Source organism: Dermacentor albipictus, chromosome 1 (assembly GCF_038994185.2).
Source record: "Dermacentor albipictus isolate Rhodes 1998 colony chromosome 1, USDA_Dalb.pri_finalv2, whole genome shotgun sequence".
Classification (NCBI taxonomy): Eukaryota; Metazoa; Arthropoda; class Arachnida; order Ixodida; family Ixodidae; genus Dermacentor; species Dermacentor albipictus.
Genome location: NC_091821.1, coordinates 204,510,846 through 204,535,862, shown reverse-complemented (window position 1 = coordinate 204,535,862; position 25,017 = coordinate 204,510,846). Strand labels below are relative to the sequence as shown.

The 25,017-nt window shown below is 47.1% G+C and overlaps 1 protein-coding gene across 5 annotated transcripts in view; it reads left to right on the top strand.

Moving 5' to 3' along the window:
• LOC135896932 (uncharacterized) overlaps positions 1-25,017 on the top strand; it is a 159,491-nt gene that overhangs the window by 23,207 nt on the left and 111,267 nt on the right. Inside the window, exon 2 of one of the 5 annotated variants that reach the window (XM_070530772.1) lies at positions 12,822-12,913. The exons of 3 other annotated variants lie outside the window; for them this stretch is intronic. The gene's annotated coding sequence lies outside the window, so the exon portion shown is untranslated. Of the gene's footprint in view, positions 1-12,821; positions 12,914-14,600; positions 15,262-25,017 lie in introns of those variants that run through there. One more of the 5 variants, XM_070530771.1, reaches the window with a different exon arrangement.

The following is a 25,017-nucleotide window of genomic DNA, read 5'->3' as shown; positions in this document are numbered from 1 at the left end:
ATAAAAGTAAATACGTGCCTTTGGTACTTCCTACTTGATTGACTCCTGCCCCCACCTTCACCTTCCCCCAGGATTTGTTTTCCTTTCTTCTGTCTTTGGGGATTTGTTTTCCTTTCTTCTTTCTTTCTCGTTTTTTTGGCTTTTTCTTTGTTTTTTTGCGACCTGATAAAAAAATGAACTGTGAAATAATTCAGCAACTCTCTCTACGTTGCATACGTTTGGTTCTGACCTTCAATGAGAGCTGCTACCGATTCGCGCTGTGAAGAGATTTCTTCACATTAGCTATAGCGAAAGTGAAGGGGCGAGACATGATAAAGAGGGAACCCTTTAAGTGAAACCACGATGACACTAGTCGAGCTAGGGCCCTCTCTAAGCTTTGTCTCTGCACTTTACCGCGCTTGCTGTGGAGAAAAAAAACGGCCGCGTACTTTGATTTAGGTGCGCGTTAAGGAGCCACGTGTGGTCAAAGTTAATCCGGGGACCTACACAACGGCCTCTCTCATAGCCCCGATGGTGCTTTGGGAAGTTAAACGCTCCGAACGCTTTCTGGAGACGTGTAATTGAATCCCAGTCCCTTCGATACCAGTCAGAAAAGCATACTTGCGGCTGTTCTTGCGACAGTCCAGAGGATTGAATCTCGCCAAAACTGTATCAGGAATGACCTACGCGTCCTAAAGCAGTGGCAGGTTTCGGTGGACGTAGAGCTGAAACAATTATTTTCGAGATTTAGCGGAATTGAGGTCGACACGTAACCAACGAAATCAATGATTGCTAACCCGTCTACACAACAGTCTGAATTGGGGCCTTCAAATACAGAAGACCAATTAAAGAAACTTAACTCGTTGTGATGACGCTGAAAACAGACTCCGCCGCTCAAATCTGCTCTTTGGTATTCGAGACGACTAATCCGAGACATGGGGCCCTATAACGTAAAACTATTGCAATATGTTTTTATTCCAATCCCATGACGTCAAATTTGCGTAACCTCCGACGCAAGCACCGGGCAGTCGCCCACAGGGTTGTCTCAACAGACCAATCAAACGCTCTCCTCATTTATTGGAGGTCACTTTTGTTTGCTTTAAAAACGAATAACATTGCCTACACTGAGCGGCTTGTCTTATCTAGTTGGCCGACAAGCGGCGAGGAGCAGGCTCAAGTGAAGAGGGATTCGATGGGGCCGAGCCAGTTCACTGAAAATCAATAACTGGATGAAGAGGGTGGGGCCGCAGCGTCTGCGATTGGTCCGCTTTCCCTTACTTAGCTTGCGGTGGCTGGTAGAAAATTGCGGTGGCATGCAACCGAAGGTTAAGAATGCCGCTAAAACGGATCCTCAGCAAAGAAGAGTTGGCAGAGCGAAGTTGTAAACGTGCCGAAAGTGCTCGAAAACGTTACACGGCCACGCAAAACGTGTTATTGTACGCAAATAAATCCATGCTCTCCGGCAGGTGCGAGTAGCCAGTGCCTAAGCGATCGGCGGCAGCCATCTTTTATTCCTTTCGGGACGGGGCAGCCTGCGGCTATTCAGAAAAAAATTAAGTTTTGTTCGACATATTAATGCATCTTTAACGCGTACATGCACTTTGACGCGGTGAGTTTTCGTGGTTTTGCGACGTCGCGTGACAGGTAGGTGAAGTGGGTGCAGCCCTAAAACTTTTGACTAATACCCGAGGTCTAATGGGAAAAAGGCGTCGAATCGTAACTATTTTTCTTTTGTTCGGTCCAGTCATGCATAATCAGTGTGTAACGTCATATCAGATGAGGAGCTATTGCATTTTTAGTGACTTTTCGTGACAGAAAGGCGACGTGGTGCTTGTCCAAAAAAGTGTTTGACCAATCGCAGAGGGGTGATTGCACAATTGAAATAGAAAAGTTTGAAAGAGCTTCACGTTATAGCGCCCATGGTCCACTTCGGCAAAAAAAAAATGTTCGAATTTCGTGCTGAGCACCTTGCGTCTACGCTTGAAACAAGACAAATTGAAAGAGCCCATCGGTTTGGTCAATATAAATCGTAGGAATATAGGCCGGTAACCGTAAAATTTGCGAACTTTAAAGAACAGCTGATCCTCGAAAAGGGTATACGTTTAAAGACACGCAGTATGCTGGCCGCGAAGATTTTTCGTTTCAAACATATCTGGCCAGAAAAAAAAAAGCTACTAGGCTTTGCAAAGACTAAGGGCGGGTCCTTCAAGCTTCGCGTTGATAAACCGCGCATGAACGACACTGTACACACACGTCTGACCCTGTTTGTGACAGTCACAGAATGTACTCGATAGCGGAAGCGTAGAGCGGTTTCACGCGAGTCGGACAATCGTCCCCAGCCTTACTGTCGTGGTATACTACGCATCCTCGGCTTTCCAGATCATTCACTAACGTACGTAGCATTTTTCCAAAGCGTACCGAACTGTGCTCATATCTACAAGACAGTAACTCGGACATAGTAACGTTTACTGAAACGTGGCTACCCCCGAATATAACAGGCGACGGAATCTTACCTGATTCCTGCGATTTTGTTGTTTGTCGAAATGACAGACCTAACAAAAGGGTTGGTGGGGTAATAACAGCCATAAAAAATTATAGTTCCTCTTTTGGTGTTAACATTTCATCACCCCTAGAAATTGTATGGCTTTGCATCACGTCTTCATCATTTAAATCCCTGCTCGGAATCTATTACCGACCAACCAATAGTTCAGACGCTTTCGTGACCGATCTGCCTGCCAACCTCAGAGATGGGATAAACTTCCCAGAAGCCGAAATCTTTTTATGCGGTGATTTCAATTACCCAAATATTAACTGGAGTACCTTAACTGCAGCGGCTTGTGACTCGATTTTTTGTTGAACTAAGCTTACACTTTTCCTTAACTCAACTACTTCACGAACGTACGCGTGGTCTTAACATATTAGATCTGGTTCTCACATCGGCTCCCGACAATGTAAAAGCGATCATCCTCACAGACGGTTTCAGTGGTCACAAACTATTTCATTTCGCCGTAAAAATGCCCTCTCGCCAACGCAGCGTAACGTCCAAACACATCTTTGATTATAACAGGGCAAACTACGATGCAGTTAACCTTGGGTTGCGGAACTTAGGCGATTCTTTGCTGCATATCCTGTTCCCAGCGATCTGTTAATTAAAATTGGCGTCAGTTTAAAGAGAAATTAACTCAATTGATGAACACTTGTATGCCTCGCATATCGTTTCGTGCTAGCTCTTCTAAACCGTGGTGCCACAGGAACCTTTGTACTTTAATAAACAAGAAAAGTGACTTTTGAAAACAGCTAAACGGCTCGGAACACCAGCATCATGAAAAAAAAAACACAGAAACGCTGACAAAAAATATTGTGCGGCCCACCGAAAAGCAAGACAAGTTCATGTCACAAGATCCTCAGATGCTCCTTAAACACAATCGCCAAAAATTTTGGAAAACAATTTTGCCTGCTCAAACGTCTGCATGTTTTTCTCTGGTTGGTGAGGCTGGTGACCCTATCGCCCGAAGTGAACGCCCTCCGACTTTTAACAAGTTTTTTTTTACCAATATGTTCACGAAGGAAGACTATTGCAATGTTCCATCGGCCCCTGATTATGACTTTGCCTACATGAGCCCCCCCCCCCCCCCCCCTATAGACGTTACTGTTAAAGGCATTGCATCATTGAATATTAATTTAAAAATAACTAGTTCATGTGGTGTCGATGGCATTAACTCAAAAATTCTGAAACATGCCATGATGCAGTCCAGCCTCATACTCAGTCATATTTTTCGACAATCTCTTTCTACAGGTGAGATGTACCATGCGAGTGGAAAATTGGAAAAGTCATTCCAATTTTCAAATCTGGCGACCAAACTAACGTTGCTAACTGTCGCCCAATATCACTGACATGCATATCTTGCAAACTTCTCGAACATATCATTGCATCTAACATGGCACTACATTTAGAAAGCAGTGGTTTCTTTTTGCAACGGCTATCATATGAGACACAACTATTTGAGTTTGCTGTGGAACTACTACTGCGAATGCATGAAAATCTTCAAATAGAGTGTTTATTCCTCGAATTTGCTAAAGCCTTCGCTCGCGTTCCACATAGTCGTCTAGTAGCAAAGCTATCTTCTTTGCGCCTCGATTCCTTAACAATTTCTTGAGTAATCTTATCCTTTCCTAAACAGTTCACTTCAGTTGATAATTATTTATCTTACCCGCCGTGGTTGCTCAGTGGCTATGGTGTTGGGCTGCTGAGCACGAGGTCGCGGGATCGAATCCCGGCCACGGCGGCCGCATTTCGATGGGGGCGAAATGCGAAAACACCCGTGTGCTTAGATTTAGGTGCACGTTAAAGAACCCCAGGTGGTCAAAATTTCCGGAGTCCTCCACTACGGCGTGCCTCATAATCAGAAAGTGGTTTTGGCACGTAAAACCCCAAATATTATTAATTATTTATCTTCCCTTAATGATGCATCATCTGGCGTACCCTAATCGTCCCATTATTGCTTCTAATCCATATTGATGACTTACCATTAAATATCACCTCGGGAATCATATTGTTCGCCGACGATTGTATTCTTTATCACAAAATACGCTCTATTATTGACCATATAGGTATCCAGGGAGATTTCTACCGCATTACTACCTAGTGCTCATCATTGCAAAGGTCCCTTAACACTGATGAATGTCGGTTAATGACATTTAGCCGCAAACGATTGATCCAATTCTCTATATACTTGTTCCCTTAATAACAGTCGAGTCATCCTTGCGTCATCATATAAGTACCTTTTGGCGTTCATTTCTTTACCTACTCTCTCATTGGCAACCCGCATAGAAAACATCGCTGCTAAAGCTAACCGCACATTAGGTTATTTAAAGCGCAACCTCAGAGGCGTGCTACCCACTTCGACTCGGCAACTCGCTTATCAAACATTTGTTCGCCCTCAACTTGAACGTGCATCTTCCATTTGGCCACCTCATCAAGAACCACCTCATTCATTCCCTTGAACACGTACAAAATCGTGCCGCTCGTTTTATTGCACGAGACTACTAGACGGAATTGCAGCATAACCAACATTAAGACATCGTTGTCCCTACCGTCCTTAGATTCTCGCAGAACAATCGCATTTATTTGCCTCTTCCGTAAACCTGTCCATTTACCCTACCTCTTACACAGCCGAATCGCACATCGTACCGATTGCATAATCACCTCGGTTTCAAACGTCTTTCGGGAGAAAAAAACGCCGCATTCAAGTCATCAGTCTTGCCATGTGCAATCAACTATTGGAACGGTCTTCCGTACAACATTGTTCACATCTCTGGTCCCGTTATCTTCAAAGAAAAGTGTACAGCGTTTTGTTTTGGAAGTGTTTCTTTTTCGTTCCATTTTCCAATTTGTTTGTGTATTTGCTATTGTATAGCGATGTTCAAATAACAATGTTCGAACTGCTTTTGTTCGCACCCAAATTTGTAAACCCCCTCACATAATACTAAAGTTGGAGTCCGTGAGGTACTTGAATAAATAAATAAATAAATAAATAAATAAATAAATAAATAAATAAATAAATAAATAAATAAATAAATAAATAAATAAATAAATAAATAAAAGTGACGAGGATTTGAATTCGTTAGCGTTGAGTGTTATTAACAGATCGCCACACCATTACATTTTCGCAATGCCATCGTAACACTTCTTGGAAGATCTGTTTTATCAGCGGTGTTACTTGCGGCGCGTTAAGCAAGGCTATCACTTCTACTGAGATACGGTTATTGCAAGACGCTCTTCGTGAGAAATGCGCCGCACGTGCTTGTGCATGTAATGTAAATCAACTCAAGCGGTTGAGAGAACCGCTAACGCACTGGGGGCTTCCAAATTATGGAGCAAATTGTTTCGCTGGGCGTCCAGCCCAAGTATGTTACGGAAAGGTGCTCTGGCTGCGCACTGCAAGCTACAAAGTTGTGCGAGTTGTCGAATAGCACTGCGTGATTTTCCAAGATCCTCACTATAAATGATGCCTACGGTAACTGAAGATAAGAAGTCATGGTTCGAAGGCAAATAAAAAAAGGTTTGCGCTTCGTACGCTCACGCTGACCTATTGTTCGCAGACCGAGATAACGAACAATGGCTCCGTTTGCGTGCGTCACACATAATCTTGTTTGTACTTATCCTACTGGAAGAGATGCTAGAGTAAGGTATGTTAACGTAAGTCTGTTGTTTCGCAGCTGTGGGTTGGGTAAGCTTGTCATCGAAAAAAATAAAAATAAAATAGAGACGTGTGAACGCTGTCACTTTCAGCTTTTATCGCAAGTAGTTCTTACGAAAGAAAAAAAAAAGCCGTGTAGATCTTACACATTGTGGCATTCAGTGCGAATCATTTATTTGCAGGCCCGGAACAGATATGCGACACTGCCTGAGATGATTTCTTTTTTTCTTCAGCGATTATCAGGTTGCCAACATTATCAAGCACGTCTCTGTTTGCTGGCACGGTTTTCAGGATCTCGCGGCATTACAACTGCTTGGCTAGCAAGGAGCGATTTTGATATGCTATAGAACCTTCTTCTAATGAAGCCAACGCAGCTTAACAAGAACTTCGCGGTATTTCTTTGAAAGCTGGCAGGCTACATATGCACCGAGGTTGAAGCGAAGTGCGAGGCATGGGTGAGCTTGAAATCCAGACAGTAGTTCGTACATAAGCGCATTGCCAACGCTGGACGCTTCTGGTACTTTGTGCACGGAAGTGAAACGAAAAATGAATTGGTTAACTTTCCTTGATGCCTGCCGGCTATTAGAGACACCCCGCTGGAAGACTCCGGTCTAACTTTGATCATCTGGGATGCTTCAATGCGCACCGAAATCGCGCAGCTGAACACACGACATCGTGCTCGATAGCAGAACGCCTCGGCGATTGTACGTCGGTAGCGGGTGAAGCTCGGATTTAGGTATCCAGGAACGCGCAGGATGACAAGCAATATGAGCCGCGAAGCTTTCATGTGCATCTGTGGCGATGCCACGTGCTTGCCCGTGAGAACGCCAAGTCTCATTAGATCCCGCATGGGCAATCACGCGACAACGCCCAGTTCGGTCCCTATGTCATTATCGATAGCTCAGTCCGCGCGCGAAAAAAAAATAAAGAAAATCCTCGCCGCTTGATCATGCAGGCAGGAAATTAGGTTGCTTAGGTGCGCAAGCCTGTGCTCGTACGGGACGTGCCTGATTAGCCCGGCAGCAGACGTTACTGAACTATGTTATTGTAGGACTGTTCATCTGAGCCGCGGGATGCATAATTTTTCTTTCAGACGCTCCTTACATTTTTAAACTTGTGACGCCGGTAAACGCGGCCTGAAGCATGCTTGTAACGCTGTTTTTTTTTTTCTTCTAGGCCTTAATTTGCGCCTTAGAGCGTCTAGCTGAGACATTTACACCACAGGCTCGCCCGCGGCTGCTGGCCGGTCGTCAGTCCAGCCACCCATAGCGCCTGGTTATCATGCAGGAGCCATTTTCTGAAATCGTACACGCTTGCATTCCGAGTTGGAAAGAAAAAAACACAGCGGGAAGGGCGAATGGCCGCCGGCGCCAGGCAGTCCCGAGCGCTGCGGCCCTGCTGCTGTATGTCGCGCCGCCGTCAGAATGCCTCTGCAGTTACACCACTGGGAATCGTGGGCAACGCGTGCGGTAAACGACTTGGCTGTGCGCGCATCCCTTGCACAACGACCGCGTTCTCTGCGCGAGTTACGCGCAGGACAAGCCACGGGCCTTTGGTGGTTGCACATGCGTATATCCTACATGTTAGCAACGTAAAACCGGAATACCAGAGCGCTGATACGATCTCGACTGGGTGGGGCCGGTGGGTCTTCACAACAAGAATCAGCAGACGGTGGCCAAGGCGGGCATCGTGATGATGAAAAAAAAAAGAAAAAAAGAATATTCATTTCATTGGTACATGGTTGGGACTCTATCCGAGTCTCGAGCGGTTCTGCTAACATCGGCGCCAGGACGGTGTTACATAACCACTCTTGTACAGCCGATACAATCGGTGGAGAGGTCCCCACCGAAAGGGCCATTCACTTCTCGTGGTCTTGTGGTAGTCGAATTCTGCTTGTGGTTGCGCCCAGGGAGGTGGAGAGGTGTCATTGCCTGCGTGTATAGTGCAGTCTTGTCTCTTCTTTCGTGTCCCCTCCTTTCTTTGTGTCCTCCCCTTCGTGTCCACTCAGGGCGTGGCAGGGGCCATAGGGGGGACGCTTTCTCGGGGATGAGGGCAATGAAAGCGAGCTGCAATGTTCCCCACACTTGAGAGGTCTAATTCCAGGCCGATCATAACAGCGCCCTATCGCGAGCGAGCTGTTCCATCATCTTATTTGTCGTCTGTAGAAGTGCCACCCAGGAGGAGACATTCCGATGTGACTTATTGTACTGGTTGATTGACTCATTATCGCAACGAAATAACGATAGGAGAAAAAAAAAAGGTTGAAGGGTTCCGAGAGGCACCGTAACGTCGGCCAACTGAAATAGTCCGTGGCTAGCGAGTAAAGGAGAGAATTGGAGCAACGACGCAAATGCAGAAAGGGGAGAGCACAGAAAGAAGAGACAGAGAAGTCTGTTGACTGGCCTGACGGAGATAAGAAGGCTGTGGGTGAAAGAAGTGGAAGGCTGTGGGGGAAAGAAGCGTAATTTAAAAATGGGAACTATTTTCTCGTGTTACGTTTCTTGTCTTGTGTTCTTGTGTTCCGTTTCTTTCTCGTGTTCTTGTCTTGACCATAGGAAGCGGCGAACGGCAGAGTAAAATTTATCCACTATAGGGACATTCAAGTAAATCCTGTGAAGCGCGTTGGGGGTCACTTCGTGAAGATAATTTTTATTTATCCGCGTTTCATGATACGTTGGCACCCGTAGGCGGCGCCGGCTGCTCTTATCTGACTTGATAAATGAGAACAAGCAGCTTTACAAACAAAATACTACAAACAAAAGGGGCAAAAACACGATGACACCAGTTTCGCTGTTTACAAAATACAAGTGTTTCTGGGCAGGTGTAATTGGAAGCCCTCTCAACAGTGGCACATTGCAAACACGCAAACGAGAATTACGGAAGCACGTCAACACATGGAAACATAGAACGTGCACGATTCGGGAAGTACATCCATCATTCGTGCCACCTGTCGTTTAATTCATCCAGTTTGTACAGTATTTTAAAGCGAACGTTTATTTCCCTGTACTATGCCGGGCTTCGCGTCCCTCAATGCATTCTCGTCAAACTGGACACATCACACTGGCTTGTATAGCCAGGAATTGACCCGCAATACAGTGCCACTGAGTGAACGTCTGTTTAGCGCTATAAAACGTTATATCGTGGCATGAAAGCTGTACATATAATGTCGGCTAATAGGCCTCTCTAAAGTGCGCTATTCAGCGGCCTCTTTAATTTTCTTGAGTTTGCTATATTCGGACTCGATTCTTGGCCCGTGGGTATGTGTCAATGAGACACAAATCAGTACGAAATTCCGAAGTGCATTTAGGTATATGTCGTACTTTCCTGCGCTATACACCTCTCATCACCATTTTACCAAATTACTTAGTCTTCGTAGAAACAGCCAATACATAAAATGGCATTTCCGATGGTTGTTTCGGTACCCGGTTCCCTTAGCACAGAAGCCATTAGGCCACGGACGAATGCACAAAAAAAAAAAGAAAGCCTAATAAAACAGCCTTAAGAATTTCCCTCGTGCAAGCCCGCGCTCTGGGAAGCTTGACGATTTAGCCGTGTTGCATAGTAACAATTTGCTTGAAAGAAGCAAGGCGTGCATTCATGTCGATAAAAATAGTCGTTTACGGGACGCGTTCGTTGCCGAAAATCGCGGCGCTCTCTCCCGGCGTGCTGTAGCGCGTTTCTATACAAGCTCGGGCACGTCGTGTTTTGAGAATCAACGCGTTTTAATGCTGAAAAAAAAATATCCCCTTGCTCTACAATGTCCTTCTCTCATGGTGACTGAGTGACGCATTCGTCACAGAAATCTGCAGTCGATCCTTCGTCGCAATGCGCCATTTTGCCTTGCTGGCTGATGAACGCCTCGCTTTCGCCGATATCCACAGTGCGTGGGATCTGCGCAATTTTTTATTTAATTTGCGAACTCGAGGCATGATATTGACCGCATAGCAATGCACGCTAATCGTACGCGAAATTATCCTAAAAGCTACAGTGCGCAGGCAGCGCGGCAGCCTTGATTCGCGATAAAATACCGAGAGCGCAGCTTTTCATCGTCGGCAGATAAGAATGCCTAAAGGTACAAAAAAGAATATTAGTGAATTAAGAAGCGCAGATAACTTTGGTAGAATTAATGCGATTGTCTCGCTGTAGCTATTGAAACGTCTTGAATCTTTTATTTCTATGCAGCTGCTATAATAATTTAGGGTATTGTACCGATGCTTCTAAGTTATTTTATTTATTTATTTTTTTGCTGACGAATTCAGGCTGGCACTTGCAAACGAATATGCAGCCTTAGAACAGAGAGATGATGACATAGAGGTAAGGAATGAAACCTTAACTAAGCTGGCTTCAGAAGCAGCACTTGAAGTGGGAAGAAATATGGACCAAGGAAACCAGTAGGCAAGCTCTCCCAAGCAACAAAAGACCTAATAAAGAAACGACAAAGAATGAGTGTCCAACTCAAGAGATCAGATAGAATTCGGGGAACTGTCAAAACTGATGGACAAGGAGAAAATAAAGGATATTCGATAACCTGAGAAAGACTGAGGAAGCAGTATAAATGGACGCAGCAATAAATCAGTGAGAAGAAAACTTGGCATAGGACAAGCCAAGGTGCATGCACTGAAAGATAAGCAGGGTAATATCAGCAATCTCGAAGGTATAGTAAAAGCAATGGAAGAATTCTATACTGATCTGCACAGTATACCCAAAGCAGCCACAATACCTCCATACGAACTAGAAATGAACAGGTTAGAGGCTCCTTCTATAACTAGCCATGAAGTTAGAAGGGCCTTGCAAGACATGAAACGGGGAAAAGCGGCAGGAGAAGATGGAATAACAGTCGATTTAATCAAAGATGGAGGAGACATAATGCTTGGAAAACAGGCCGCTCTCTATACAAAGTGTCTGTCGACTTCAAGGGTCCCAGAGAACTGGAAGAATGCAAACATTATACTAATCCACAAAAAGGGAGACGTTAAAGAATCGAAAAATTATAAGTCCAGTAGCTTACTCCCGGTATTATATAAAATATTCACGAAGATAATTTCCAGTAGAATTAGGCCAACACTGGATTTTAGTCAACCAAGGGAACAGGCTGGCTTCAGGAAGGGATACTCTACAATGGATCACATCCGTGTCATTAATCAGGTTATCGAGAAATTTGCAGAGTACAATCAGCCTCTCTATATGGCTTTCATAGATTACGAAAAGGCATTTGATTCAGTAGAGATACCAGCAGTCATAGAGACATTACGTAATCAAGGAGTACATGCTGCTTACTTGGAAAATATCTAGAGGTTACACAGCTACCTTAATTCTACACAAGAAAAATAGGGAGATACCTATAAATAAAGGGGTCAAGACACAATATCTCCAATGTTTTTCACTGCCTGCTTGGAAGAAGTATTCAAGCTATTAAGCTGAGAAGGCTTAGGAGTAAGGATCAATGGTGAATATCTCGGCAACCTTCAGTTTGCAGATGACATTGTCCTGTTCAGCAACACTGAAGACGAGACAGAAAGAGTCTAAGAGTGGATTTGAAAATCAATATGCAGAAGACAAAGATAATCATGAATAGCCGAATGAGGGAACAAGAGTTGAGGATAGCCAGTCAGCCTCTAGAGTCTCTAAAGGAATACGTTCACCTAGGTCAATTACTCTCGGGGAACCCTGATCATGAGAAGTAAATTCACAGAAGAATAAAAATGGGTTGGAGCGCATACGGCAGACATTGTCAGCTCCTGACTGGAAGTTTACCATTATCATTGGAAAGGAGGGTGTTCAACAAGTGCATTTTACCGGTGCTGACATATGGGGCAGAAACTTGGAGACTGGCAAAGAAGCTTGAGAACAAGTTAAGGACCGTGCAAAGAGCGATGGAATGAAGAATGCTAGGCATAACGTTAAGATACAGAAAGAGAGCGGTTTGGATCAAAGAGCAAACGGGGATAGCCGATATTCTAATTGATATTAAGGGAAAGAACTGGGGCAGGTCATGTAATGCGTAGGTTAGATAACTGGTGGACCATGAAGGTTACAGAATGGGTTCGAAGAGAAGGGAAGCACAGTCGAGGACGACAGAAGACTAGGTGGGGCGATAAAATTAGGAAATTCGCGGGTGCTAGTTGGAATGGGTTGGCGCAGGAGAGATTTAATTGGAGATCGCAGAGAGAGGCCTTGCTCCTTCAGTGGACATAAAATAGGCATGATGATGATTATTATTTATAATAATATATTATTATTATTGTGAGGCACACCGTAGTAGTGTACTCCGGAGTAATTTAGACCACCTGGGGTTCTTTAACATGCACCCTAATATTAGTACACAGAAAAGCGGCCGCCGTGGCCGGGATTCGTTCCAGGGTCATTGTGCTTAGCAGCCCAACACCATAACCACTAGGCAACCACGGCGGGTTTCCCCGGCGTTGAACGGCATTTCTGTAGTCTCTTATCGAACAGAGGCGCGTTGGCGAACGTGGGCATTAGCCTCGTCGCTGCGGTACCTCGCGTAGTTTATCGTATTGTTTTCCCCCTCTCCTTTCTCGGTGAAGCAATATCGTCACCGCGAGGCAGAAGTGATATGGGTCGCGCTTTCTGGACCGGTCACTAACGCCTGCTAACGCTCACTTATCTCTCCTCTTGCAGCTGACAGCCCGTTATCGGATCGCGCAATCTCTCTGGTCGTTTAGTGGAGTGGAGTGCAGTGCAGCCAGCGTGCAGGCATCGCTGATCAAGTGGTCAGTCCGCGACCACCTCATCTTGTATACGGCGTTTGCTCCTTCTTTTATTGGCTTTCTTTTTCTTTCTCTTTTTTACAGTGAAGCTGTAGACCTCTACCGTCCACGGAAATTTTCGTGTCATTGTTGGGGTGGTAAGCAAAAAACCTGCCCATACGTGGGCCGATCCCAGAGATAGTGCAATGCCGGGCCGACTCGCGGCGGAGGTGAAACACGCATTAAGCACTCTCCATACGCGGGCCGATCACGAAGACAGTGCAATGCCGGGCCGACCCGCGGCGGAGGTGAAGCAGGCGTTAAGCACTCCCCATACGTGGGCCGATCACGAAGACAATGCAGTGCCGGACCGACATGCGGCGGGGGTGCAGTTCGCCCTTAAGGGGCCCACATACACAGCATCGCTGGTCGTCCTTCTTCAGAGTGGAAGTGCACTGAGTTCCTTCTTTTTAACGTTAAAGCTCGGAGAGAAAACTGGGTGTCGTGTTTAGTGACATCACAAAGACTAGACTTTACTTCAGTATGCAATGTTTAGGATTACTTACTTTATATATATATATCCCTCTTGACAGCGGTCTCTGAGGGCCCCTTCGTAATCGCTGAGAAGACGTACGCGCGCCCACGAGGCTGCAGTTTGAGAAGCTGTGCGCCAAAGAGTGCCAGTTCAAAGAGTGCTTTTGTGCTGTAGGTCTTCCTGCTTAAGTGGATATATGTAAATCGCATCTTTCGCACACAATGGGACTTACTGACTGTAGAATGTCAAAGTGAATGCCAAATACGATGGCTATTAATAGAAGGACAGACCCTTGTGCTTGCGAAATTGAGCTTTTGGATTTTATTTTTACGTTTTCAAAAGTCAGGCGAAAAACTTTTAATAATAATAAAAAAAGATGTTCGTCTCATGCATACCCGTTGACCTAAGCAACTGTAAATTCATTCGTGCATCGGCCCTCTCCTGTTGAAACTATAGGAGGCGCTGGTCGCGAGAGGTTGGGAAATCCGGCTGATTGTAGATCGAACGCACTTGAATTGCGCGTTGCCGCACAAAGTAACAAAAACAAGGCATTTCCAACTTCATTATAGCGTTCCTGAGTGGGTCTTCCTGTTGTTTCTTCTTTTTTGTGTATGTGTGTGGCTTGCATACTTACTTTATTGCGGTATCACAATTGTGCATTCATACTCTTTCTGTCCATTGTAGTGCAATTTTTTATTTACGTTTGCATGCAATACCTTGGGTGTTCACTTAAAAAGCAAATCAGCATTCACCGCAGGCGGACTTGAAGCGCTATACCATTCAGAGTAAGGGCAGCTATGAAAAAAAATATATATAGCGCTGAATCGGTGATTTGGTGACGCTTGTAATCATTGTTGGACACACATGTGGCGGCGTACAAAAGTAATTTAGATGCAATCACTTTTTTTTTTCTCGCGGGCGCCTAAGTGCTGACGTGGAGTTACGCTGGCGTCGCTATCAGTGACGAACTGGCAGACCGGTATAAAGAGGGTACTCCTTTCGCTCGATTCCAATCGTCCAGCGTTCGCGACCAGCTGACTCTGGTGATAACGTAGGCGAAGCGCCACTCGAACCACTGACGAAGCGTGAAAAGGCAGAAAAAAAATATATATATAATCGTTTTAGTATCCCGGCTCTCATTCGTAAGCGGTTTTTGCTGCTGGCGTCTGCGGCCGTAGCGTTCGTGTGCGGTGGCAACAGCTATAGTTACTCCGGCCAGCATCTCTTACCACCCGCGGGTAGCTCAGTGGCTATGACGTTGCGCTCTGCTTAACACCGAATCGTGGGTCAGATCCCGACCGCGGCGGCCGCATTCCGGTGTGGGCGGAATGCTAAATAAAAAAAAAATGCTCGTGTACCGTGCATAGGATGCGCACCAACGAACGCCTGGTGGTCTAAAATTAATCCGGAGTCCCTCATTTGCGGCGTGCCTCATCATCAGATCGAAGGTCTTTGAAAGCATCGGACGCTTTCTTCTCGAACACGCCGGCCAGATAAGAGGCCCGCGCGCTGTGAGCCCCGAGGTGCCTCGTCGAGGTTGTAAATTGGGGTCTGTTTGTTGACCTCGAGTGCGTCTCTGCGGCGGGCGTGCCATTGTCTTCGCGCCGACCGTCGCCCCGTCGCTGTCGCCGTTCATCAGCTGGCCGGGCACAGCGGGCTGCCGCCACGTAGGCCGAGGCCGCGCGCTCGGCGGGCTTCGTCGCGCGCGCGCATTTCTTCGCTCTCGGGTGGCCGCGCCGACCTCGCAATAGCGAACTTCGCGCTTTTGAGCAAGCGTGCTTCGAGCCACAGCCACGGGACGGACGCGTCGTTTCGGTTTGGCCAGGGACTCGGCGGGGTGAGTCTTTCCCCAATGTGCGAATTCCGCGGCTCTTTAATTAGAAGTGTGCGAGCAATCTCCTGTGGGTATAGTACTTTGCGTATATTGACCGTGCGCGTTCAACACGTTGACTGTTAGCGAAGTCTTTAACGACGAGACCGATGCAAGTTTTCTACCGCTCGCGCGCGCGCGCCGCTGCCGTCATAGGTGCGAAACTATTTACAGGCATGCACGCCGCGATACTAGAACGAGGGCGGTGTGCATGATGCGATTTGTACGCTCACCATGGAATTATGGTCCGATCTTCTCCATGTAGAAAAAAAAATGCGCAGTCTTTTGTGGCGGGCTCCATCGCAGTCAGGCATTTAACTTAGAGTAAACTAAACCGTGCGATATCTCTGCAGTGCCCTACAGCTAAATTTGTCAAACTATTGCGAAGGCTTTTTCTCACTTTTGCTCCCCTTAAATAAACCATGCAGTGGACGTCATGTGCTTGTCAGACACAAGAGGTCCGGAGAATTTTGCGATACATTTGCCTGCGGAAGCCGAACCAGAGAATCTAGGCAACTGATCAGTATTGAATGTAATCTGGACGTAAAGTTAATTACTGTTGTTGTTGGAGACTCTACGAAATGCTTATGCTCAACGTTTTGAAGATCTGCGCTTGGCGATGCTGAAGCATCTCGTTTCCTTCTGTTCTTTCTTCGTTTTGTTTTCTTTCATTTTTATTTATATGTGACGAGTGACAGTGCTTTGTCATCAAACCTTCGCTATCAGTGGCATCGTTCCTCCGTGAAAAGATCTGGTTTGAGAAGGAGCACAATATGTTTAACATGTGGAGAGTGCTTCGAGCAAGATAACTCGGTCAAAATGTTTTTTCCGCTTCCTTTTTTTACATGACCCATTGAGTTACCGCAGTTGTCATGTATTTACATATATATACGTACATAGATAAGTAACTGATATGACTCCGTACAGCTTATACTGATAGACTCTGTACAGATGTCCAGGCTACTGAACATCTGATCAGAACTCCTGCAGAGCAAAGGGGGAGGCTTACAGCACCGTATGGCACTCGTGGTGCTCTAACGTAATTGGAAAGGCAAAAGTGGATACTTCGTGCCCCCCTAAGAAACCTCGGAGTGCTGGGTGCACCTCATCGAACTCTATCTGTACAGCCTGGGGCGTCGGCGCTGCATAGTCGCGCACTGATTGGCGCGGCAACTATCGAAACCGACTTCGCTATTTCGACGAGCACCACATTGTGTCTACGCAAAAAAAAGTCATTCTGCGTCTGCGCGCAGTATGTGCACTGCTAACACGTGCTATTTTCTTTTCTTTTTTTTTTTCTTTTTTTACCTACCGAAACGCGTTCGCGACCTGACGGGCCCGTCTCGCGCCACTTCGATTCTCGCTCTTATGGCTCCCTTTGGCCAAGCCTGGCCCCTGCGCCACAAAACGCCACACATCATCATCATCGATTCTCGCTCGTTCCGCGCGACTGGCGAAAGACTGGCGGCGCGCGCCTCGAGAGAGAACTAGGGGCTTTGGAGAGAGGCCTCTCGTCTGCGCCGCGCGGCCCAGACGGCACTAGCGCGTAGCACGTGCTGCTGCCGTCTCCGCATAAGGTCTCCGGGGGAGGGCTGCCCCCACCTCTCGCAGCGGCGCCGACCTGTTGCCGCTGCACCCGTCGCTCAGATCGCCCCCGTTCTGCACCCGCGGCGCGCGCGCGAGTCGGTGTGGCTCGGTAATACCGCGGCGACTCGTGTTCGAGCTCGGCTGCACAATCTGTGGCTCTGATAGCTCTCGTCACGTTGCGACTGCGCGCACACGTACTCTTCCGCGTAACCGGAGCGAACGGTTCTTAAAAAGTAAAATAATAAAGCACCCTTCCTGTATCACGCGGAGGACTACCGATGCCGTGCATTCGGCGCCTGTGTTCTGACACCTCGTGCAAAAAAAAAAAAAAAAAAAAATTCTCAAAATTGCCGCGTAATCGTCACGCCTCGATTTCGGGCGCATCTTTTTTTATTCTTTGTCGTTGTATACAGCGCTGCTGTCATCAACGGGTGGCGACAGACGAAACCTGTTCTGTCTGCGGCTTCTTGTGTTTTCTTTCTTTTTAAACTTTCGTACTGCCACACTCTACTATGTATACGCGCTTCTTAGGTACTATGTGGATACACGCCATGAGCACTCGCAGGCGTCATTCAGGTTTCATATTCTTTGGGAGTGCAACGCGACGACTGAAATAGATTTCTTTTTCACCGCTCGGTATTTTGTTATAACCAAAGGCTACCGCGTACATTTGTATTGCACGCTACGTGATCAGCTATAAATTGGCACTAAAATTAATCAGAATACCCTTAGCTGGTCTACTATCTCACTATCGGAAACCTGGCGAAAAAAGCTCCATCATTTGGCTGGAGTCGCATCACCGTCTGATCTAACAGCCTCACACTTGTTCGCTTTTATGCACGGGATGAAATAGGATAGCGCGCTTAATGTTACACATGTCATTTGATGAACTTCACGCGCATAGGTCTGGCGGAGAATCTAGTGGCACATCGCAACGCATCCGTTCATAACGACACGGTCATTTCGACCAGCCCAGCGCTCAGAATTCAAGATTAAGCTCAGACGCCAAGCGCACTTTTTTTTATCCCTGTAACTATTCAATGTCTGCGCGTTCTTGTGTTGGTTTTTTAACTGTTGTGTGCAGTAAGTTTTCTGCCGCTAACTGTTATATTTTTTTTTCTTTTTTTGACCTGCTGTTCTCGTGTTCCTTTATGGATGGAAACATTTTGCGAGTATAGAACGCGAAGTTGAGTACGGCCAGTTTCCTGTCGCCAACTGACACGACGATATTGCGAAAAGTCCGGCGCAAATATGTAGTGTACATCCAAATAAACAATGGGTAAAGAAAGCGTGAACTGGCAGGAAAACGCCGACCGCTTCCTGTGCATCTCTCATGACCGCGACCTTCGCGTGTCTTTTTAGGGCGAACCTCTGAAAAAACATCCCTGCATGTGCAATAGGCAGACACCGATACTCTTCACTGCACGTAAAGGACGAGTGTATCGTCGCCTGCGTCAGAGCTTGATCGGCGCCGACTCAGTCAGTAGTAACATGTCTTCAGTCGGTGCACGGTCATTCTGACCCCGGATCTGAGCATATCTTGTTCTTATTCGGCAGAGTTCTTTTGCTTAAGAATAATATAAGTGTATGTCGTGCAGCAAAGACACCTATTCGTGCTTGCTACTCTAAGCTAGCATATCCTCTAAGTACATTAAACGCCTTTTAGAATGCAACGTAAGTCATCCGTTTCACAAAAAGGGCTAATAATAATAATAATAATAATAATAATAATAATAATAATAATAATAATAATAATAATAATAATAATAATAATAATTGTGCGCAGGTGACCGTAATGTATCATGCTGGAGGAGCATACTAAATGGAAATCTGGTATCTGCAATGCCAGCACGGCTCTTCAAGCGGCGTAGATTTGCATCAAATTTGTCCTGGCTTGTTCGAGAAATCTCTCGGTTTTCTTATTAAGCTTCTCAAAGATGACTTGTCTTCGCAAATTTGGTTGGGCGGCAATGATGACGCATATTTGACGCCCAGTTTCTATCGTTGGACTGCTTTCAGAACATAGCAAGAACGACTGCCCATAGAGTATCCAAGTATACCACGCACATATGCAGCGACGCGCGCACTCGGAAGTGTCGAGGCTTGTCTATACGCTGGAAAACTTGCGCGATGAAGCGAATTTGTCGTAAACGTAAACGCAGCAGTGAAGATTAGCGCGCAACTCAAACCACAAAGGTAAAGAAAGCAAGCCGCGATGTGCGCTTTCAACGAAGCCGTTTCATATCGTGGAAAAATCCCTGTGTTATCTGCATGATTTCCATGGTGGCTGAATGACTTATTTCCCTCAAGTGATCTTAGAGAATATAATTCTGCGCAGGTGACTAGCGAAAAGGATAAGGGGAACCGAGTTTTTTTTTTCAGTTACCACCACATAAAGCCAACAGACAATGAAGATAACGAGATCGTATATGAAAAAGAAAACTGTTCTTTAAAATTGTTATGTATGCAAGTGTTAAAAGGGTGAGGACAGTGGACGAACAAACAATTTACCGCCGGTGGCTAAATACCGGTGGCAGCCGAACCCACACCTTCCGCATTACGCTTGCGAGGCTCCGTACCACTAAGCTACAGAGGAAGCCGCGTCCTCCGTATGGCTTATGTATGCATAGGTCAGCAGTATGAGCCGATACTCGCCCACCAATTCAGGCTAATGAGCTCACTCATGTGCCCGCACACTCGTCCGTCGGCACTTACTCGCGTGTTCCTTATTCACGCCTACACGAGCCCATCGACTCGCGATCGCTTCCATTCACATCTAGCGGCACCCACTCGCCTACGTACTCGCCGAAAGTCGCTCACGTTCACTGAAAATCGCCGTCACGGTCACTGATTCGTTCGTTCTCACCTTAACCACCATTCGCCACTGTTTGTACTCGCATCCACTCACCGGCAACCTTTCATACTCGCACCCGCACCCTTCGTCACTCACCAGAGCACGCAGGCGGAATGAGTGGTACGACTCGACGTATACTGGGTATTGGGCATGCGTGGTTCGGAATGCTTATTTTCGCTCAAGGACGGTCGACCCGGGACGCCGGATTTTCTGCGACACGGGGCCGACGGGGCCCTTAAGTCTATCGCGTTAAAATCTTGTGAGTAGTGGAGAACGCCGCGAACAATCTTGAGGCCACTAGGCTCGCACAACCTCTCGTTGTGCGGAACAGCTCTTGCGTTTGCACGCTGTAATCGCCTGCGGCAACTTCCTTTGCAAATGCAGTCTGCGAACGTTGCTACTGTTTTCCGGTCTTCCGTTCGTTTCTCTCTGGAACAGTTAGGCATCTTTGTAGTTCGTGTGCGATGGGAGCCATGCAAGTTCTTTTTTCTTTTTGGAGGGGAGGGGGTTCAGGAGTTATCTCTGTATTTAGGCAGTTAGCGGTAACAACGGGGCACAGTTTCAATTATACAGGGTATTTCAGCCCAATTGGGCCAAGTCTTTAAATAAACCACGTGAGCTCTACGCGAATACAACCAACGCAGTATTTCTAACTGTCCTCTTGTGTAACTCAAATTACCTTTACTATGTCTGCGTGTAGCGTTAATCATTCATTGCAAGTACGTTTGAGGCCATTAAAGTGGCGGCGCACATGCGCCTAGTAACGTGGTACTTTTTATGATTTCGCGCGCTTTCCTAGGAGCCCTTCCCCGACCCCTCAAATAAACCAAAACAGTTATCATCATAGAAATAATTTGATCTATCTCAATGCACTCTACAACTTCTGTATTACGGTTTTGCATTTAAACAAACACTTCAAAAGTCGGGCTCATTTTATAATGACTCGTGGATGGATGGATGGATGAAAAACTTTATTAGGGTCCTTTAGGGCGCGCCCTAGCGCGCAGCGGGCCGCTCCCACGTCGGGACAGAGAGGCCGAGCCTCTCCGTTGCGTCGCGGGCCCGTTAGACAGCCCATAACTGTTCTTCGAGGTTGGGGCTGTGTAGGACAGCATCCCAGCGTGAAGAAGTGTTACTTTCATCACTGCGTAACGCGGGGCATCGCCAGAGCATGTGAGGTAAGTTCGCCAAGTCATTGCATAGTGCACATGCATTTGTCGTCTGAATTTCGGGGTACATCTTGTGAAGAAGTAGGGGGTTTGGGTATGCCCCCGTCTGTAGAAGCCTTAGTGTCAAAGCCTGAGGTCTATTGAGTTTGCAATGTGGGAGGGGGTAGATCCTCCGAGCCAAGTAAAAGTGCTTGGTAATTTCGGTGTACGAGGAAGGAGAGTCCCGATTGTCAGTACCCCCGGCGTCACGCTGCCCGGTAGCTACGCGGTTGATGATCCCTCGCGCAGCTCCGTGTGCCGACTCGTTGAGGTTGGGCGGGGCACCCTCGATCTGTCCCATGTGAGCTGGAAACCAGATCAATGTGTGTGGCTTGATTTCTTTGCTTCCTAATATCCCTAGGGCTAGCTCGGATATGGTTCCTTTGGCAAATGCCCTAACAGCTGATATGGAGTCACTGTAGATTGATGTCCTCTTGTTGTCCAATAAGGCCATCGCTATTGCAGCCTGCTCTGCGATTTCAGAGGACGTCGTCCGAATCGAGATTGCGTTCGTTATTTGGCTTTCATGATTTACGCTAACTACAGCGAAGGCCTGTCCGTCGGCGTAGCGCGCTGCGTCTACGAAACTGTTCTGCGAAGCCCGTTCACGAGCCTTTTCCAGGAGAGCCTTCGCGCGCGCCCGACGTCTTCCCACGTTGTGTTCTGGATGGACGTTTCGTGGGATAGGCGCGACAGTGATGCGGTCCCGCTGCTCTCGAGGGATGCTGCAGAACTTTGTTTTGATTACTCTGGAAGGAACGCCCAGCTCCTGTAAGATGTGCCTTCCAGCTTGTGTGGTAGATAGCCTGATGAACTGGGCCCTCTCCTGTGCTTCCGCTATTTCCTCTAGCGTGTTATGCATGCCAAGTTGAAGTAAGCGTTCCGTGGGAGTGTATACGGGGAGGCCGAGAGCTCTCTTGATTGCCTTCCTGATTAATGCATTGAGCTTATCCCTTTCCGATCTTTGCCAGTGACTCGTGACTCGTGACTTATGACTCGTGCTCATAATAAAACTACTCTGAGTGTTCAATACTGAGTTGGCTGCAATTGCGTAGCGCACACCTAGAGTTAATTTTTTAAATTTTGTTCTACTTATAAAGGCTTGGCACAATTTAACTGAAACACCCTGTAAACTAGCACACTTTTTTCATTTTCCTCGGGCATACCTGTACGATGCGCTTTTGTGGTCGTTAAACAGGCAGCTAACTGGCTGATCGGCTCCTCCTCTTCGCTGTCGTAAAATGAGAGGATGCTTACTCTTATTGCGATGGCAAATATATGGACACTCCTGGCGCATTTCTGTCGTGGCTGTTGGCGTCGCCGTGATGTTTCGTATAAAGTCCAAGGGCGATAACATCGACGCTGCGTGCCATATGCTGTATGTGCGAGTGAAAGCGTGCGAGAGTGAGCCGACGATGGTGGCTTAATTTAAAGCGAGCTGCAATGGCGACAGAGTGCGCGGAGTGTTGATAGCTTCGTGTGCACTGTGTTTTCGCCGCTTAGTTCGCGTTGAAGTGGGAGACAGCACGAAGGTCAATTAGCTCACTGTTGCTGCCGCGCTAAATTCATCCCTCCAGTGTTCGGACAGCGGGTTTACGCGGCCATCGAGAGACATGTGTTCACGTTTGCTTGTGCACGCGTGCGTTATACGGCAGGTGAAACTACTGTCCTTCGTGTAGCTGTCTACGAATTCGCTATCGCAATCGATGCTTCACCTTTCGGGCGAACTGCAACTTTTTTCTTCTGCTGCTCATCTTGAGCGAAGATCTTGTTTTCGGTTGTGCCCAAAGCTGTTTTTCGACCACATATACCGATTTTGCGCGTGTTTGCGGGTGGTGGAACTATTGAAAAGTGTCCCAACAGTTCGCTACTTTTAATTTCTTTTCTGCGCTGTTGCTCTCGTCTATTGTGTTAAATCCCTGCAGACAAATTACCACGTTCCTCTATATCAAACTGCTTTTCATCATCACACTTCTTTATAGAACTGTGCACTGGAATTATCAAGGTTTCCAGAAAACGCTAAGCAAGCGCGTAGCGCCCGTGTTAACCTAGTTGGATCCCGAACTTGAATAACGCGACACTTTGTAGCGTATTACAAGCTGCCTTGTGCAGTTTTTCTTTTCTTTTTTTACAGCGAAGCTGTTTATGGCTAGAATCCGGGAAAAAAATGTGTCCCGAGATGTTGACAAAAACAAATCATCATGTGTACCGATCCTGGCGATAGTGCAGAAAGGGTCCAAGCTCACGTACCCCTGTAGGCTTGGGGACCCGTAACGCGCCCTTGAACTACCCTTGTCACTCGTGCCACCCAAAGAGGCCCGAAGCACAAGGTTTTTGGAAAAAAAAAACCTCACAGTTCTGCCAGAAAGGCGAAGCACTGATTGCGATAGCAAATTAGTGGGTAGCTGTACGAAGTAAGGATAGTAGTTTTATCGGCCGTATAAACTTGTAAACATTCCCTTACTAACTAAATTAGCAATGATACAATTTGTGAGCGTGACTCAACGAGGATGTAGAAAGAAATAGACACACGGATACAGCGCTGTCTTTGTGCGTCTGTTTCTTCCTAGGCCTTGTTCAGTAGCGCTTACACATTCTATCATGGATTCAAACCCAACTAGCCCTCAACGTGTTTTCACTAAATTAACCAGCACGGGGTCGCGCGCGCACAGGTAAACATGAACACACATCGCTCGATGATAGCGGAAACTTTCTGTGAAAACGCTGGAGTTAGGAATCGCTAAGTATGGACAGCTGGTCTAGTTGGTTATGATTAGCATTATGAAACATTGTTCCAGCGCACATTTGGACACGGACGTCCGTGTCCAAATGTGCGCTGGAACAATGTTTCATAATGCTTAGGAATCGCGGCAGCAGCCGTGCATCTCCGTGCCTTGACCTCCGTGCATCTGTCGCTTCAACGCGTACGAAACGTCGAAAGCACAGCGCATACGAAGCTACCGGCACTACGCGCACTCCGGAAACATCCCAGATGGCTTTGAAGATGAGGCCCGCGCGGGCGCGTACATTAGCCACGTCGCAGACCGCTTTCAAGACGCACGAGCACCGGCAACGCGTCCCTACGGCGTCCGCCAAAGGCGTCTACTACGGCGTCCGCGATTCGCGTGGCCGACGCCGTAGTAAACGCCGCGGTTGTGTCCACTCTGTATGGAGCGGCGGGCGAGGAGGACATCGAGGCACCGTAGTAGCCGCCGCAGAACGCCCCTCCTCCCTCACCTGACCCCCTTGCCTCTCGTTCCACAGAAGAGGGCAGGTGTCTAGGCCGCGTCCCTCGCTCGCGCTAACGAGATTCAACCGCGTTCGCTGGCTCATGCTCACACGCTTTCACTCATACGGAACCTCACGGCGATGGTAGAAATGCGCCTGGAGTGTCCGTATAATTGCTATCGCAATAACATGTTTTGTACAACTTTTTCAAAAAGGACTGTTAAAAAATTATCCGCGCAAACGCGCTAGTGCCACTGCTCGCGCGTTCGTCGTCGCCTTCCACAGCTGGCGCCGTTGCGGCTCATAATTCCAGCGTAGAATTTCACTTCTGTCGTCGTAATGGGGAGGCCGCGTTTACGGGGGTATGAGCCATTAATTGTCTTAAAGGGCCCCTCACCAGGTCTGACCATTTTGAGCTGACAGGCGCAGAGCATACATTGCGCGATAACGATCGTGTCTGCAAAGTATTACATCGCTAGGGGCCGCGGAAAAATCTGAAATTTCAAACCGAACGCCGTTTGTCCTTCTCGCGGCCGCCGCGCTCCAAGCCGGAGGATGAAGTACTCGCGTCCCTGCGCCTACGTACTCGAGTCCGCAGTGTGACGTCGCTCCTGGTGACACGTGACTTCGAGAACTCTTCAAGGCACCATTTATTATTTGTGTGATCTGTTGCTTGAATTGACGAATTGAAGTTTCGAGAAATAATAAAACACACAAACGAAATGTCAGGGTATTTTTTGTTTTACTTCGCACCGAAGCAAGGGAGATGTACTACATCCGCTTCGTCTGCTTGTTCCCACGGTCGTGCGGTCACGTGCGCAGGTACCGAAATTGTGCCATTTTCTA